Below are 18,895 nucleotides of genomic sequence, written 5' to 3' on the forward strand. Positions count from 1 at the left end.
TATCTGTGTAGCAGTGGCACAGAAAACAATTGTGCCTAATTGACATATCACCCAGGGAGTGGTTATATGTCAGCAGGACTGTAATATGTCCCAACCAGGAGATTTGTAAAGTGCGGATAATTAAGGCCCAACAATCACCCTGGGTGTTCACGCATCCACCTCCAAAGCCCCCTCTATTATGACACTCCTCTGGAAAGATTTGGTGTTAGTAGTGGCCACTGAAGGGTAGTGCCACGGGGGGGGGCAATGGCCCGTCATGCCAGCGGTGGCAGCCAGCAGCTGAAACAGCTCATTTATAGTCCTTAGTTTGCTTAGGAGTGTGAGACAAACCAGTGGGGGCTCATAAGAAATTGTGATGAGGCCATATTCAGGGCAACAAACAGCCCCTCAATAAGAGTGTAGGTGGCAGGCGAGCGACAGCTCCCAGGCCAGCAGTGAGGGGGATGCGACCCCTGGCCAGAGGCTGGTGTCTGTATAGTCACACCAACAGAGAGCTGCTCTGCTAAAGTATGATAGGCGACACAAGCCAGTACTGAGCAATGTGTATAACTGGTGTAGTCGGTGGTGGTATATGTGGTATTTCTGGAGAATGCAGGCCCCCTTTATTGAGTCTTCATATCACAGGACATCAATTGGAGTCCCACAGGGTGCACGAGTGTAGGGAATTGGCTGGAAAATAAGGAGGTCTCACAAACAAATTGTTCCTTGCTGTATGATTTATTGAACCCTTCTAAAGGTTTTCGTATTAAGAACAGTCAACAGAATATCTCCAATCTTTGCTTTGTCCAGGGACCGACGTCATGGCGTCTCTTCTTGGACTGCAGTTCGGGTGGTACCTCAGAAATGAAACATAGAACAGTGGGACGGGAGTCAGCGGCCTATTTTCGGTGTATGAAGCAAAACACGGGAGGGAGGTGTTGGGATGAATTCACTTTATAGAAACAACCATCACCAGTGATCGTGTATCAATAGACTGATGACCTATCTCAGCAACTCTTAAGTGGCGTTTGATGCCCACCTTAAATGCTCTTGTACCTGTGAGAGCCTCGCTCCTCCTGGAACATGGCTGGCTTCTGCATTGGGTCTTTGTAGGGTCTTGTCTCCTATTCCAGTAGCTACCGGATACACGGTCATCTGCTCAGGAGTCTGTTTGGGCTTTCTGATCCTGATGCCCCTTATGCTACCGTTGTCCTCTTGGTTTGGGCTGTAGTGTCCTTTAGGGCTGCGCGTCTCAGTTGGCAAAAGGCTCGGCATCCTCTCGTGCTCACTTGCACACCACAGTCGTAACGAGGTTCTGGGTTTTGACGTCATCGTTGGCTGGGTAATTGGCGTCGCTGTTTGGAGGGCTTCGATGACGTAGACATTGGGGGCCGGGCTGGTTCCTGGAATACGTCTTCCTTAAAGAGCCCACCGCTGTCTTTGTTATATATGGTGAAAACTGTGTATGGACGAAACGGCTGTAAAAGAAGAGAGGGCAGAGCATGAGGAGATAAAGGGTGATCGTCGGCGTCACTTGGGCTAGCATTCAGGGGGTACCCTCCACTCTGTGACACACCCCACCACAAGACTTTTACTGTTCGAGGAAATGGGGAACGCGGGACAGGAAATCAGCATTCCCATTAGTAGAGCCCTTGCAGTGCCGGACCTCAAATCAAAAGGGCTGGAGGGGAAGGAACCAGAGGAGTACCCAGGGGGTTATTGCCCCTGTTGCAGCTCATCCATTGTAGATGGGCATGGTCCCTATACAGCGTAAAGAAGTTACTCTCCAGGTAGTAGTGCAACTCCTCTATGGCCTATTTGGTTGCAAGGCACTCCTTCTCTATGGTGGGGTATATCTGTTCTCTGGGAAAAAGTTTTTGGCTAATGATAAACCAGCTGGCATTCTTGTTGGTGTGACTGTTGGAGGGTTTCTTCATCGGGTGAGGGTGTTGGTGCAGTCGTTGATCTACTGTATGAGGTTTTGGGCGGCGGTGTATGGGTCGGTGGGGTCGGCGGGTGGGATCTGGGCGAGGGTGGTGGTTAGTTGGCCTTCGGTGACTTTGCTCCAGCGGCGGCGAGGCATCTGTTGGGTGCGGTGGTAGGTGGTGGGTTTCTTGAAGGTGAAGTGGATGCAGAGATGGTCGATCCAGTGGAGTTCGGTGGTGTGGCTGAAGGAGACGTGGCGGCTTGCGGAGAAGATGGGGTCAAGCGTATGACTGGCGGAGCGGGTGGGTGTTGTGACGAGTTGTCTGAGTCTGAGATTGGCTAGGTTGTCGATCAGAGTGGTGGAGTTGGTGTCGTTGTTGTTTTCGAGGTGGAAGTTCAGGTCCCCGAGGAGGATGTAGTCCTTGGAGGCGAGGGAGTGTGTGCTGACAAAGTCAGCAATGGAGTCGCTGAACTGTGGTCAGGGTCCGGGGGGTCTGTAGATGAGGATTCCTCTGAGGGTGGTGTTGGGGTCGGTGTGGATCTGGAAGTGCAGGTGTTCGGCGGTGCGAGGGTATCGTCGGTGTTGGTCGAGACTCTGAGAGTGATCCTGTGGACGATGTCGATTCCTCCTCCTGCTCCGTTGGTGCGGTCCCTGCGGGTGATCTTGTAGCCTTCCGGGATGGGTATGGCTATGTCGGGTGCCGAGGCAGGGTTCAGCCAGGTCTCCGTCAGGAAGGCAACAACTGGGGAGATTGAGCAGAGTAGGTCCCAGAGTTCAACGGCGTGTTTGTAGGCGGAGCAAGTGTTGAGAAGGATGCATCTGAGGTGGTTAGGTTCTTTCCTGGTCGGCATCATGGTGGGGCGGATGCTTGTGAAGCTTCAGGTGTGTGATCATCCGGTGTTGAGTGCGTGGAGGGTTCTGGCACGGTAGTGGTGTCAGGCGTCGTGGGGTGTTCGCGGGGTCCTGGCGCTGGGCGTGGTCCAGGCACCGACGGGGCAGATGGTCTTGCCTTAGGTGCACCTCCGGCGCGCCAGTGGCACGCCCGCTGCGTGTGGCCACTGTGCGCCCACTGCGCAGCCTCCATATGAGAGGATGTGGGAGGGAGGAGCAGCTGGGAGGAGGGAGGGGGGCGGCGAATGGGATTGCAGGGGGTGGGGCCGCAGGGACGCAGCTGCGGGAAAAACAGGCGGACCACAAGAGAACTGGGCACAGGAAGGAAAAACAAGTTTAGGCAAGAAAACAAGTGCAGGCACAGAGGAATAAAAACACGTCTGGGCAAGAAAGCAAAGAAAGCACTTAAACATGCTAAATGGGAAACAGAAGAGGAGGGGGAGGAAACTGAAGTGTATTCTTTAAAGACACAAAACCTGTATTTCATCTCTCTTACTCCTTCCGCTTACTTTTCCAATCTTTCCATATTCCTTTCCCCATTATACATGCTCCCAAAATCCCTGAATTTTTCCCTAATTCCCTGTACGCACTGTCCTCCCACCCTCTACTCTTCAGTTCACTTGTAGGGCTTTGAAACAGTGCTAGGATCGGATGACTACACAAACATCTTAAATGCCCTAATCTATCCATTTTCTCTCGCCCTCCCTTCACTGTCTCCTGTCCCCATTTCTCTTGTCTCTTAGATCTCAAATAACGAGTTTGGTGGTGTTGGAGCAGGCCCGCTTACACACCGCCAGACAGGGCTGCTGCCCGCCCACCAGATTACGAATATTATCATGGTCTGATAGGCAGACAACGTTGTGATTCCGCGGCAGTGCAGTAAAAAGACTCAAATGTGAGCCTCAATGCTGCATTGCCGCGGGACCGCCACAGCATTTTCCAGCACGGCATGGACTGTGAAGTCCATGCTGTGCTGGAGCTGGGGATGCATGTACACAGCGGGCACAACATGTGCCATCCTGCATGCACCAACATGCATGGAGCAAGGAAGGGCCTATAGGACCCCCTTTGTTTTCTGACCGCCAGCAGTTTAATGGAGTAAGAACCTCCATCAGACCGCTGGCAGTAACAAAACTCGTAATATGCATGGCGGTACTGCAGCAGTACCGCCAGCATATTGTGAGCCCCTGACTGCTGCGCCACCGCTAGGGAACGCGGTTCCCTGGTGGTTGCGGTGGTCCAATGACTGTCCGACCGCTAAAAATGTAATACGGTGGTCGGACCGATGGTGTGGCAATGGCGGGACAGCCACACCATCGTGAGTTTGGCGGTCTATGGAATGTTAAACTCATAATCAGGCCCATAGTGTTTAGAATGACATTCACTTTAAAAACATCCAGAATATCATAATGTCCCCATTTTCTTTCTCCTTTCATTCTGTTTTTCCTTTTCCTTCTTTCTATGTGTTCTTTTAAGAGTACTTCAAAGCAGCCCTAAAATGTAGCATCAGTGCTTTATGAACAACCAACATGCTATAAACGTATCAATTTCCCTTTTACCCAGGGCACAAGTCCTAAAAAAGGAAGTGGGGAGGCTAACCTAGTTAGGCAGTAGGCAAATGACAACCTCGGCGCGTGCGACAACACGGCACGTGACATCACACATGGCATCACAGGAATTGACATCTTAGAAGGTGACATCACAAGCCACAACTTTACAGGAAGTGGCATCACAAGAAGTGACATCAGATCTAAAGCCCTCACATACATATTTAGCAGGTCCTTCATGTGTATGTTTGAGCGCATTGGGAGGATAAAAGCACAGTGAGCTATGGAAGATGATATGGGACTTCTACACCTTGTAAACCCCCGGTTTTATGTAACACATCATGTACATTCATTTACAAACATATAATTTATTGTATGTGTAATGTGCACGTGTTGACGTAAAGTGCTCTGACACTCTGCATTGGGATGATATAGTGGTACTTAAATTATTTCAACGCCCCCTCCGGAGAAATAAGCTCTAGATAAATTCAATTTGCTTTATGTAAATACTGGTAAAGACCAACACATCTGATATTCTTACAGCGCATGAATATCTCCTAAACAGGGACAGAACAAAGTTAAAAGCTGCCTCTCTTAACCTCTTTAGAGCTCATGACGAGGTCAGCTGATCTCGTCACGACCGCGCCCGTTACTTGGAACGCTCGCACGCTGGGCTGATTCCCCTGCTGTGCTGAACGTTCCATTGGAACGGGCGCGGTCATGACGAGCTCAGCTCGTCATGAGCACTGGAGCGCCGTGGCTCATGATGCGCTGACCTCATCATGAGCATAGGGGTGCTGTACGCGCCCCCGCCCCTCAGAACAGCGGGGGAATCCCGCCAGCGGCGAAGGGGCTAGGTATGTGTGAAGTGTTAACAAGGTTGCTTCATTTGCAACAGGTGTGAGGCTTCTGACTGCTCCCAGCCAGGCGACTCGAACAAAAGGAGGCCTGGTGACCGCTCAAAATCGGCCTTTGTTAGGGGCCTAGCAGGAGTTTCAAAACAAGAAAGCCCTGTCCCTCCATGCACGTTGTTGCGTGTTGCCGATGAAAAGCAGAGAACCTGCACTCGGTGCTGAAAGTGTCCGGGTGTTTGGAAATTACATCGGAATGAGTTCAGCACAATATTCAGTGGGAAACAGATTCTTAGCAGGGTGGACGGCGTTCACCCTGTGAAAATAGTGGGTGGACGCCGTCCACTCAAGTGTACCCCGACTCGTGCTCTGCTTTTACCTCTTTTCCCATTCAGGCCTGCCCAATTTCTTGTCTCTTCCTTCATATTTCTTTACTTTTGTAGTGTTATAAAACAGCTTTAAGGTGGCCGAAGTGCTATACAAGCAATCTTAGAATTACAGGACATGAGATATGGCAGTTCATCTGTCCAAATAGTTGCTCGTTTTATTTGAGTGATTTCAGTTCATATTTTTGCTGTTAGGCAGGTGTCTCTATTTTTCTTTATAAAGAGATGGGAAGGCACACTTCTGCCTCAGGGTATTTTTTTTACAAATTGTTTGGAAAAAGATTTGTTAAAATAACATTTCATGCATATATTTTAACTGAATTACAGTCCAATGGCGCCATTAGCGATGGGACTTGTAAGCCCTAGCTCCAACGAGGAAGTGAAACTACAAGTTTCATCATGCTTAGTGCTGCTGGCTGAAAAAAATAATCTCTGACTTGAGTGAGAGTAATTTTCATGACGTTGCCATTTTAAAGCAATGCTCAAAGACAGGGTTAATCTAACAAGCAAATATTGTGTGTTCTCTGATGAGGCCACTGCTATGAGCTTTAAAAGGAGCAGAGGTTGCGAGATTGTCAGATTGTGCTCAGCTCCATGTCCAATTTCCAGGATAAGCACGAATAAAGTACAATATTTTAATTTAGCATAAGTGTATGTAAATTTACCTTATGTAGATGTCTTGATAATCTAGGATTGATCTTTCCTTCCTGGACCTAGTTTGTACACCCCTGCCTTTTAGTTATGAAATAGGCCCATGCACTTATACATGATCATGTATAACATATTTCATCAGTCTTGGCTTACTGGCATGGGTAGGTACACTTTACTTCCCCTCTGCTTCTTTTGAGAAGTTCTCCATTGACATTACGCAAGTAAAAGTACATTTTTATAAACGTACAAACTTGCCATTCAGCCCTGGTACAAACTACTGCCATCCCTGTTCTGGGTACTGGAAGTGCAACGTCTTTTCGAGATAAATATGCATGTTGTCAACGAGGTGTAGATGACCTTCACATGCAGCAAAATGTAATCAAAATTAATCATTTTGCTTTGATTTTTCAAACAAGGCTTTGGATTCGTGAACACCACTCATTTTGGTATTTTGTCATAAGTCAATCGTGCAGTAGTCTTGGTTGGAGGGAACAGGATGTATTCATTGCTGTGCACATACGAAAAAACGTAGGCCCTCATTCCGATGTCAGTCGGACCACAACTGACAGCTTGTTGGTTGTGGTCTGACCACCATCTGCTGCTGCGGACCGACCAACGCAATACAATGCGTGTGGTCAGATGCAGCCGGCTTTGGGACCGTCCGGTGCTTTCCGATGGATCACCGAAGGGATAGTAATCACTACAGTAGGGGAGGTGCCTGCTCAGGCCCCACCGTGGAGATTACAATGTCCCTTTCTGCCTGCCCTTTCATGGCGGTTTGTCCACCATGAAAAGGAAGATTAAAAGTGACTCTGAGGGCCCCTGACCAGCATCCCCTCTGGCTCTCCACTATGGGGCCAACATCCCTGCACCCACACAGTGTAGGGATGTTTTAAAAGTGTATATTTTCTATTGCGGCTTGCGTTGCAGCCCGCACCACAAGCTGCAATCTAAAATATACACTTTTGATCACCATGAAGGAGGTTGCATTGTAATAATGGCAGCAGGTCCCCTGACTCCTTATTGGGAGTCCTGTTTCCAAAACAAGCATCCGACCGGCATCATAATGATGCCCTGTGTAACAATGGGCCTCATTTACAAGGCCATTGCGCCAATGGTGCTTAACTGTTTTTAACTCACTGGCGGCACAGTGTGCCTGTCCATATTTACAAAGGCAAGTAAACTCATCCTGTGCGACTTTTCAGGGCCTTGTAAGTATGGGCCCCATTCACACATTACTCTGCATGAAAGGAGCGTCCATGGGTGTTACCATCCAGGTGGGCGAAAACTATAGCTTGAATCGTGGCTCTGGCATCGTCCACTGCAATTAAAGCTTCAACTTGTAGTGGTGTGCATGCTGCTAAGAAGCTTTTTGGGCTTTCTTGGTGATGTGAATTCTCATGGAAAGCTCACTATTGAGAAAAATGCTGAGTGACTTTTGGACTGTAGAGTAATAAGGACAGAAATCATCTAACTCCAAGTTGGACAAACATTATTAGACTTTGTATTTATTGATGTCTCTGTGTTAGACCTGACAGCCTTATGGTGGTCTTCACCCAACTTTTTGCCCGCCTCCCTCCATTTTCTGACCTTCTTTTTGCTGGTTTTAGAACTCTGCTCACTTTAGCACTGCTGACCAGTGCTAAATTGCTTGTGCTCTCTCCCTCAAACATGGTGACATTGGCTTTACCCTAATTAGCATATTTACTTTACTTATAAGCCCCTAGTAAAAGTACACTACATGTGCCCAGGGCCTGTAGTGTTAAATGCTACTAGTGGGCTTGAAGCACGCAGTGTGCCACCCACTTAAGTAGCCACCTAACCATAGCATAGGCCTGCCATTAAAGAGTCTTTATGTGTAGTTTTACATTGCCACTTTAACCTTGGAAGGTAACCCTCTTGCCAAGCCTAAACCTTCCCTTTCTTTTACATATATCACCCATAAAGTAGGCTCCGTCGAACCCAGAGGGCAGGGTGCAATGCATTTAAAAAGGAGGACATGTACTTTGAGTGTTACATGTCGTTGAAGTGAAAACTCCCAATTTTGTTTTTCATTGCTGCAAGGCCTATTTTTCCCATAGGATAACGTTGGGATGACTTTATTACATGTTTTAAGTGTAATTCCCAATTGTGAAGAGGAGGACTTTTCAAGTTTTGTTTCACTGGACTGACAATTTAAAATCACAATTCGTGGTGAAATTGGGTTTCAAATTACGGTTTAGCAAATGCCACTTTTAGAAATCTAGGATACACTTACTGTAGCCATTTGGTGCCTGCTGCCTGTCGCTGTTCAGTCTGGGTAGGGTGACAGCTGGGCTTTGTATATTCCCTCTGGTCTGCCACATACAGAGGGAGCTTAGCTGTGACTTGATGGGCCTTCCTGGGAGATGGGAGGAAGGAGCTGGGCACATCCTCACACTTACACCTGAATAGGCAGGGCACTGTCCACACACAGAAAGGGCTGCATACCCAATTGTAGTGAGTCTGGAGCCAGAATAGGAAAACAGGACCGCTGTGTGTGTTTTTGTAGGGGTGGAGTGGGAAATAAATTCATTTTAATTAATTATTCTTTTTAAATTATTAACTAATAAATTGATAATTAATTATGTTGATTACGTAAATAATTAGCTTTAAAACTTTATGAGTGTGTTGTGTGTATTGTGGGGGTATATTGCGGGAAGTGAATTACTTATAATAATAATTCTTTATGTTATGTTATGTTGTATCCATTTGTAGCGCGATCGGATACTCGTGAGTGTCCCGGCGCGAAGCCAGAGGGGTACAAGGAGGAGCTATCAAGCAAAGAAGTGAGTCTTGAGTTTGCTTTTGAACACAGCTGGGTCCTGGATGGACCGCAAAGCAAGCGGGAGGGCATTCCAGGCTGCACTTGCCTTCATCACAAAAGAGCTACCACCCACCCTCTGGAGCTTAAAGCGCGGAACCCGAGCCAAGACCAAGGACATAGATCAGAGCGCACGCGAAGGAAGGTAAAAGGAAAAGTGCCTCTGAAGATAAAGGGGGCCATAACCATGGAGAGCGCGGTGGGCCAAAACCAGCGATTTTGAACTTGACCCTGTCAGCGACAGGCAACCAGTGAAGAGAGCACAATTGGAGAGCCACACTGTTCCTTGTCGTAATGCCCAATACCAATCTGGCCGCCGCGTTTTGGACCACCTGGACTTTTTTAAACAGGTAGCCAGGGGCGCCAGCATAGAGGGCATTGGCGTAATCCAAGCGAGATAGAATCAGAGTACATGTGACAGTTTCTCTTGCTGCTTGCGGGAGGAGTGGAAAAAAATCCTCAGAGTCTTGATGAGGCCGAAACAGCTTCCAGCCAGTTTCTTAGCATGTGTTGTAAAAGAGAGACTCACATCAAACCACATTTCCAGGTTTTTAGCCGGCTGTCCCAAAGAGAGGGTAGAGGAGAGTCGGGAGGCCACAGCTGCTCACGAAAGTCCGCTGGAAACTTGCCATAGAGCTAAATCTCTGATTTTTGTTCATTGCACTTGAGTTGTGCATCGGCCAGCCATTTAAAGATGGAAACTAAGCACTGTTGCACCGCTGAGACGGAATAAGAAGTTTTGTCCCAGGTAAACAGAAACTGCGTATCGTCCGCATAGGCCATCACCTTAGCCAGATATATCAATGGCGTAACATAAATGTTAAAGAGGGGCGGGCTAAGGGAGGAGCCCTGCTGGACACCAGTGGTAACCAGCTGAGGGGAGGAGGAGAAAGGAGGGAGCCAAATCTGCTCGACCCGCTCCTCCAGGAAAGACCTAAGCCAACCCCAAATAGCTCCCGATACACCAATCTCTGCAAGTCGGGCCAAGAGAAGAGCATGTGGGACCGTATCAAACGCCTGCCGAGAAGTTCAGCAAAATGAATGCTGCCCTCCTACCAGCGTCGAGGCACTCCCGGATACCACCTCTACTAAAACAATCTCAGTGCTGCGGGAGGCCCGGATCCCTGATTGAGCTATTTAATGATAATTAGTTTGCTGATAAATAATTCTATTAATAGTGTTATATTTTGCTTTTAAAAGTTAGGTTTTAGGTGCAGGATGTGAGTTTTGTGGGGTTACAGGGTGGGAAGTAACTAAATTAAATGTATGTAATAAATATTTTTGGGTTAAATAATTTCTAAATAAAAAATAATTATTTGTATGAAAATTAATTGTTTATTTTATTTATAATACTATTAGTAGGTATTAGCGATATGTATTTCACATTGTAATATGTTTTTATTTTTTATTTTCAATGTTAAAATCATTTGAAGTTGTTTGTACATATTTATATTTAATTTTTTTACTTTTTTAAAGAAATTTTATTTTATTGAAGATGTTTTGTTTGTTTTTAATGTTGTACTGACTGGAGTGGGAATAGTATTTTTTTTTTGCAAAAACAATTTTTATTGGCATACCAGATTAAGACATTCAGGACAACGGTCATTGCTTGCACTCACACTGAAGTGTACAGGAATATAAGTCTTTTCTGAAAACACACCATTTGTGAAAACAAACCCACAACCAGTCCCTCCCTGGATCCCACCCCCCTTGTCAGTGCGCCAGTGTCCTCTTCTCAACAGCTAATTCTGAGCAATCCCGCCCTCCTTCCGGACAGTTGAAAGGGGGAGGTAGGTGATGCTTCCCATTGGGGGGCCTTAACTCTCACAAACTTTGTCAACTGGAGTGGGAATAGTAAATGTTACCCTGCCGCTATCCATCACTTTCCCTACTGTTATACTGACTGGAGTGGGATAGTAAATGTTACCCCTCCGCTAGCCAACACTTTCCCTACTGTTGTATCCACTGGAGTGAGAATAGTATATTGTACCCTGCTTCAATCCAACACTTTCCCTACTGTTGCACTTATTGGAGTAGGAATAGTAAATTTTAGCCCTCCCTAATCCAACACTTCCCCTACTTTTGTAGTGACTGGAGTGGGAATTGTACATTTTAGCTCTTCGCAATCCAACACTTTAACTACAGTTGCACTGATTGGAGTGGGAATAGTAAATGTTACCCCTCTGCAATCCAACACTTTCCCTATTGTTGCACTCATTGGAGTGGGAATAGTAAATTTTACCCCTCCCCTATCCAACACTTTCCCTACTGTTGTATTGACTGGAGTGTGAATATTATACTTTACTACTCCGCTATCCAAGACTTTCCTTACTGTTGTATTGACTCAAGTGGGAATTGTACATTTTACTCCTCCGCAATCCAATTTTTCCCTACTGTTGTACTGACTGTGGTGGGAATAGTACATTTTAATCCTCAGCTATCCAACAATTTCCCTACTGGTGTATTGACTGAAGTGGGAATAGTAAATTTTACCCCTTACCAATACAACATTGTCCCTACCCTTGTACTGATCTGAGTGGGAATAGTAAATGTTACCCCCAACACTTTCCCAACTATTGTATTGACTGGAACGGAATAGTACATTTTAGCTCTAAACAATCCATCACTTTCCTTACTGTTGTACTGATGTAGTGGAAATAGTAAACATTACCCATCCACAATCCAGCACTTTCCCTACTGTTGCACCCATTGGAGTGGGAATAGTAAATTTGACCCCTCTGCTATCCAATACTTTCATTACTGTAGTACTGACTGGAGTGGAAATAGTAAATTTTACTCTTCCGCTATCCAACACTTTTCCTACTGCTGCACTCATTGGGGTGGGAATAGTACATTTTAGCCCTCCGCTATCCAACACTTTCTCTACTATTGTACTGACTGGAGTGGAAATAGTAAATGTTACCCCTCCGCTATCCAACAATTTCCCTACAGTTGTATTGACTGGAGTGGGGATAGAAAATTTTACACCTTCTGCAATCCAAAAATTTAGCTACTGTTGTACTGACTTGAAGAGTGTTAGTAAATGTACCTGTTTGCAATCCAACACATTCCCTACTGTTGTATTTACTTGATGGAGATTTATACATTTTACCTAGTTTTTTTTTCTGCGTTGCGTGAAGTCGGAGTAGTACATTTTTTATATATTCACAATAAAAGATTGCAAAGTTTTGTATACATTTTAGTGGGAATAGTATATGAATTACATTTTACGTTTTATATTTTATTTCATATTGTTATCATTTATATTATTATATTTTTGTTTATTTAAAATTATAATATTTTTAATTATTAATGTTTTTATTGTGTAAAATATGTTTACCAAATTTTAACTTGTTTACTCTTTTAATTAAATTAGAATGGTTTGTTTTTTAAAGAGTTTATGTAATTGGTATATGTGTGTATATATATATTCACTGAAAAAACCATAGGTTAGAGACCATATATAGTTAGCTGGACATTTTATTGACATAAAACCAATGAAATTCCATATATAGTTAGTTGCACTAACTATATATCGCGCACCCGCAATCCACTGCTGATGATGTCACATATTACATCATTCATGACATGGTCAGTGACATCACTGATGACATCACTGATGACATCTCAAATGACATCACTGATGACATCACTGATGACATCTCAAATGACATCACTGATGACATCATCTAGTGTCTGTGTGTTTTTGTAAAGTTTAAATATGTTTTACATATTGAAGAATGAGTGGATGTATGGAAGACTGAGTGTGTGTGTGGCTGGCTGGGAGGTGTGTGACTCTGTGCATATCAATCTGTACTTGTATCAGTGATTGTATAAGAGAGTAAGTATGTGTTAGTATATGTGTGAAAAAGTATGGTGTTCTGTGTTTAACTGTATAGATGAGGAAATCGAAGTGTGATTGATTCTTCACAGGACTGACTAGGTGTATGAGTGCATATGATAGTGTTGTAATAATGAGTGACTGTATGTATGAGTGATTGTATGGGTGAATGAGTGAATGTGTGTGTAGACGAGGAATCAGTGTGTAGTAACTGGTATTGGTGTGTCATGATGTCATCAGTGATGTCATTTGAGATGTCATCAGTGATGTCATTTGAGATGTCATCAGTGATGTCATCAGTGATGTCACTGAAGTATGGTGTTCTGTGTTTAACTGTATAGATGAGGAAATGGAAGTGTGATTGATTCTTTACAGGACTGACTAGGTGTGTGAGTAACTCCATGGATGAGTGGCAGTGTGTGAGTGTCTGCATAGGTGTATGAGTGCATATGATAGTGTTGTAATAATGAGTGACTGTATGTATGAGTGATTGTATGGGTGAATGAGTGAATGTGTGTGTAGACGTAGGAATCAGTGAGTGCGTATGTAGTAACTGGTATTGGTGTGTCATGATGTCATCAGTGATGTCATTTGAGATGTCATCAGTGATGTCATCAGTGATGTCATTTGAGATGTCATCAGTGATGTCATCAGTGATGTCACTGACCATGTCATGAATGATGTAATATGTGACATCATCAGCAGTGGATTGCGGGTGCGCGATATATAGTTAGTGCAACTAACTATATATGGAATTTCATTGGTTTTATGTCAATAAAATGTCCAGCTAACTATATATGGTCTCTAACCTATGGTTTTTTCAGTGAATTTTCAAGGTTTTGTAAGTGCAAATTCCTAACTATATATGGTCTATAACCTATGGTTTTTTCAGTGAATTTCATTGGTTTTTTAAAAGCTAATATCTATAGCTGTAAAATATATTCTTTATTACGTGACGTATCACGTAGCCACGTGAGACGCCTCATGACGCGTCGCATAACCGTGACGTATCGGCTCTGCAGCGCAAACAAAACCCGTAACGTAAGCGTGCCGGAGCACGCTTACAGATATATATATATTTTTTTAACCTTAATTAGACAAAATCCACACGTGCACATATCTTGAGGCCTTGCAAAGGCACATCAAACAAACAGTCCCTACAATTTTGCCAAGTTTGCTGGAAATCTATTCCCTTCATTTTTTTTTTACTGTTTCTCTTGGTTTTCCTCTTGTTACGCTTACCGGGACGCTACCCGGTACGCGAACCGGACGCTCCAAAAACACAAGATGGCGGACTCCCGTTACGCTGCCGGTTTGCTGCCCGGTTCGCGTACCGGGAAGCGCCTCTACCGCGAAAAATGGCGGGGGACTTTAATATCCCCCTCATCAATCCTAGGGGGTCAGGAGGGGTTTACCTTGCCCCCTTTCCTTCATTTCCCCCTTCTTTTTTCACCACATCTTGTCTCTCGAACCTACAGAGAGACAAGATGGCGGCCGCTCCGGACTGTTTACAATGTTGACAGCTACGCTGCCGGTTAGCTGCTCGGTTAGCTGCCCGGTGAGCTGCCCGGTTCGCGTACCGGGACGCGCCACTACGGCGTAAAATCGCAAAAAAAAAAGTTTTTTTATTTTTTGCCCCGCGGGGCACTTTAATATCCCCCTCATCAATCCTAGGGGGTCAGGAGGGGTCTACCTTGCCCCCTTTCCTTCATTTCCCCCTTCGTTTTTCACCACATCTTGTCTCTCGATCCTACCGAGAGACAAGATGGCGACCGCTCCGGACTGTTTAGAATGTTGACAGACACCGGAGAGCCAATCAGCTTCACTTCGCGAAGTTCCGTTACGCGTCAGGTACGCGAACCGGGGCGCTAACCGGAGCGCTGTCACAGATATATATTTTTTTTTAAACGTTAATTTCTCAAAATTCACTGGAGCACATATATTGAGACATAGCAAAGGCACGTCGGGCAAACCATATCTACAATTTTGCCAAGTTTCATGTAAATCTATTCAGCCGTTCGAGCTAAAAGTGAGTCCAACCGCCCTATGGAAAAATGAATGGGAAAAACGCGTTTTGGGACCCCACTTTTCTCTCGGCCCCCCCTTGACGAAACACCCCCAAATTTTTAGGGGCTGCTCAGAAACAAAATGTGCCATTATCCTGACAATTTCAGCCAATTCCGTCCACAAACGCCAAAGTTATTAGACATAGAAGTTTCAGAAATCCCATAGAGAAAAAATCCTAACTATATATACCCACTGGCTATCGCCAGTAGGTAATATACATATATAAACATATATAATCTGCATATCTATATAAATATAAATGCATGCATACATATACATATATGCATACATATGCATGTTATTTACATGAAAGTTTTAAAAACACTAATAAAAGCAAAGCTAAAAAGCCACCTCATTACAAACAGAATGGCTTTAACTTAAACGAGGGCGAGATCTATTGCATTTTCAATGCTTGTTTACTTTGGTTCTATCAAGAAGGCATTCAGATGTGTCACACATTTGCCATAAATTCTGAATGTTAGCACTCTAGTTGCTCATTAGATCACTGTAGTAAAGCTAGTGCTCACCAGGGAAGTCTGCTGCTAATCATGGTTTGCAGCCATTTTCCCGCATTTTTTATCCCGCAGACTTTCAGTCCGCATACCATTATCCCGCAAGGTCATTGACCTCGCATACCATTATCCCGAATTTTTTCAAAACGCATGTGCATTTATCGCGCATGCCTTTACAAAGAATTACGTTTTAAAGGCATGTATGGTAAATGCATTTGCGTTGTGTAAACCACGATGACGAGAGAGGTAAGTGGGTTTGTGTTAATTTTTTCGTGGGTTAGTGATTGTGTAGTGTAGTGTTGTGTAGTGTAGTGTTGTGTTAGTGTAGTGTAGAGTTGTGGTGGTTGTTTAGTGTAGGGTCATGCTGGGGGTAGTGTTTTAGGGTTTAGGGTTGTGTTGTAGTGTTTGCATAGTGTAGGGTCATGCTGGGGCTAGTGTTTTAGGGTTTAGGGTAGTGTTGTAGTGTTGTAGTGTTTGCGTAGTGTAGGGTCATGCTGGGGGTAGTGTTTTAGGGTGTAGGGTAGTGTTGTAGTGTTTGCGTAGTGTAGGGTCATGCTGGGGGTAGTGTTTTAGGGTTTTGGGTAGTGTTGTAGTGTTTGCCTAGTGTAGGGTCATGCTGGGGGTAGTGTTTTAGGGTTTAGGGTAGTGTTGTAGTGTTTGCGTAGTGTAGGGTCATGCTGGGGGGTAGTGTTTTAGGGTTTAGGGTAGTGTTGTAGTGTTTGCGTAGTGTAGGGTCATGCTGGGTGTAGTGTTTTAGGGTTTAGGGTAGTGTTGTAGTGTTTGCGTATTGTAGGGTCATGCTGGGGGTAGTGTTTTAGGGTTTAGGGTAGTGTTGTAGTGTTTGCGTAGTGTAGGGTCATGCTGGGGTGTAGTGTTTTAGGGTTTAGGGTAGTGTTGTAGTGTTTGCGTAGTGTAGGGTCATGCTGGGGGTAGTGTTTTAGGGTTTAGGGTAGTGTTGTAGTGTTTGCGTAGTGTAGGGTCATGCTGGGGGTAGTGTTTTAGGGTTTAGGGTAGTGTTGTATTGTTTGCGTAGTGTAGGGTCATGCTGGGGGTTGTGTTTTAGGGTTTAGGGTAGTGTTGTAGTGTTTGCGTAGTGTAGGGTCATGCTGGGGGTAGTGTTTTAGGGTTTAGGGTAGTGTTGTAGTGTTTGCGTAGTGTAGGGTCATGCTGGGGGTAGTGTTTTAGGGTTTAGGGTAGTGTAGTGTTTGCGTAGTGTAGGGTCATGCTGGGGTGTAGTGTTTTAGGGTTTTGGGTAGTGTTGTAGTGTTTGCGTAGTGTAGGGTCATGCTGGGGGTAGTGTTTTAGGGTTTAGGGTAGTGTTGTAGTGTTTGCGTAGTGTAGGGTCATGCTGGGGGTAGTGTTTTAGGGTTTAGGGTAGTGTTGTAGTGTTTGCGTAGTGTAGGGTCATGCTGGGGGTAGTGTTTTAGGGTTTAGGGTAGTGTTGTACTGTTTGCGTAGTGTAGGGTCATGCTGGGGGTAGTGTTTTAGGGTTTAGGGTAGTGTTGTAATGTTTGCGTAGTGTAGGGTCATGCTGGGGGTAGTGTTTTAGGGTTTAGGGTAGTGTTGTAGTGTTTGCGTAGTGTAGGGTCATGCTGGGGTGTAGTGTTTTAGGGTTTTGGGTAGTGTTGTAGTGTTTGCGTAGTGTAGGGTCATGCTGGGGGTAGTGTTTTAGGGTTTAGGGTAGTGTTGTAGTGTTTGCGTAGTGTAGGGTCATGCTGGGGGTAGTGTGTTTGGGTTTTGCGTAGTGTTGTACTGTTTGCGTAGTGTAGGGTCATGCTGGGGGTAGTGTTTTAGGGTTTAGGGTAGTGTTGTAGTGTTTGCGTAGTGTAGGGTCATGCTGGGGTGTAGTGTTTTAGGGTTTAGGGTTGTGTTGTAGTGTTTGTGTAGTGTAGGGTCATGCTGGGGGTAGTGTTTTAGGGTTTAGGGTAGTGTTGTAGTGTTTGTGTAGTGTAGGGTCATGCTGGGGGTAGTGTTTTAGGGTTTAGGGTTGTGTTGTAGTGTTTGTGTAGTGTAGGGTCATGCTGGGGGTAGTGTTTTAGGGTTTAGGGTAGTGTTGTAGTGTTTGCGTAGTGTAGGGTCATGCTGGGGTGTAGTGTTTTAGGGTTTTGGGTAGTGTTGTAGTGTTTGCGTAGTGTAGGGTCATGCTGGGGGTAGTGTTTTAGGGTTTAGGGTAGTGTTGTAGTGTTTGTGTAGTGTAGGGTCATGCTGGGGGTAGTGTTTTAGGATTTAGGGTAGTGTTGTACTGTTTGTGTAGTGTAGGGTCATGCTGGGGGTAGTGTTTTAGAGTTTAGGGTAGTTTAGTTGTTTAGTGTATGCTAAAGGCATATTCGTTCTAAAAGTTTTCGTTATTTTAATTTGCGGCCTAATAGTACATGCAGGATTTTTTTTGCGGACTGATGGTATGCGGGATTTCATCATATATTCGCTAATCATACTTTCTATGGCAAAATGAACCCCCTCATTTTGTTCCTTTTTAAATTGAATGTTTTAAGAGTTACCACTTTATTCCAATCAAGATGGCTTCAGGTGTGCCATACCTTTGTAATAAGTAGGACTGTTAGCACTGTAGTTGTTCTTTAGAACACTCTGGGACATTCTGTCATTGGGCTATAGTTGGGCTACATCTGGCTGATATTTGGGCTACATTTGTTTTTTATTGTCTCTGGTGGCCATCTTTGGGCTACATTGGGCTACATTGGGCTACATTGGGCTACATTGGGCTACATTTGGGCTCCAACATATATATAGCCCAATGTAGCCCAATATATATTTTTCAAAGTAAATTTTCGTAAAAACCACTGGAGCCTATATCTTGAGACATAGCAAAGGCACATCGGGCTACCAGTCCCTACAATTTTGCCAAGTTTGGTGTAAATCCATTCAGCCGTTCGGGCTAAAAGTGAGGCCAACTGCCCTATGGAAAATTGCATGGGAAAAACACGTTTTGGGACCCCCCTTTTTTCTCGGCCCCCCCTTGACGAAACCCCCCCAACTTTTCAGGGGCTGCTCAGAAACAAAATGTTCCATTTTCCTGAAAATTTCAGCCAATTCTGTCCTCAAACGCCAAAGTTATTCGACATAGAATTTTCAAAAATCCCATAGGAAAAAAATCCTAACTATATATACCTACTGGCTATCGCCAGTAGGTAATATATATATATATATATATATATATATATATATATATTCACTGAAAAAACCATAGGTTATACACCATATATAGTTAGGAATTAGCATTTAAAAAACCTTATTTTACTCACACAAAACCATTGAAATTCCATATATAGTTAGTTGTACTAACTATATATCGCGCACCCGCAATCCACTGCTGATCATGTCACATATTACATCATTCATGACATGGTCAGTGACATCACTGATGACATCACTGATGACATCTC

The sequence above is a fragment of the Lissotriton helveticus genome, chromosome 3_1 (assembly GCF_964261635.1).
Source record: "Lissotriton helveticus chromosome 3_1, aLisHel1.1, whole genome shotgun sequence".
Lineage (NCBI taxonomy): Eukaryota > Metazoa > Chordata > Amphibia > Caudata > Salamandridae > Lissotriton > Lissotriton helveticus.